The sequence below is a fragment of the Sinohyriopsis cumingii genome, unplaced genomic scaffold, assembly GCF_028554795.1.
Source record: "Sinohyriopsis cumingii isolate HCF-2022 unplaced genomic scaffold, ASM2855479v2 utg000160l, whole genome shotgun sequence".
Taxonomy (NCBI): domain Eukaryota; kingdom Metazoa; phylum Mollusca; class Bivalvia; order Unionida; family Unionidae; genus Sinohyriopsis; species Sinohyriopsis cumingii.
Genome location: NW_028315873.1, coordinates 6,554,524 through 6,555,048, shown reverse-complemented (window position 1 = coordinate 6,555,048; position 525 = coordinate 6,554,524).

The following is a 525-nucleotide window of genomic DNA, read 5'->3' as shown; positions in this document are numbered from 1 at the left end:
TAACTCAGCAATTAGAGGGCCGTACCATCGCCAGCAAGTTTCGCTAACTTGTTCTCATATTCTAATCCGAAATTAAATTGTCGTAAAATGTATCAGACGGCATGAAGTTTAAATTAATGAACAATATTCAGTAAGTCGGACAAAAATAAATGCAAGAAAACGAATCTATGCATGTAGAGTAATTATAATTCCAACAATCTGTGTGTGTGTGTGTGGTCCTGGTAAGCGACTTGGAAATGTTATCGACAGAGCACGAATACATTTAAATTTTGCAGAAAAAGAAATTGGAAAAGAAAACAAACAAATAAAGAAGAAGAAAAACATGAACCATCTCAAAAGAGTGTTTGTCCCTTCTGTTTTGTGGGCGTATGGTCTTCGCCCCCACCCTCTTTTCGAAAGATCCTCACGTGTGTCAAATTTGTGTAGAAGAACTACTTGCGATCATTCGACTTTACTCCAAGTCACTGATTACATATTCCCCATTGTCCCTCGCTTGGCTACCCCCACTTGCAGCCCCTTTGTGTT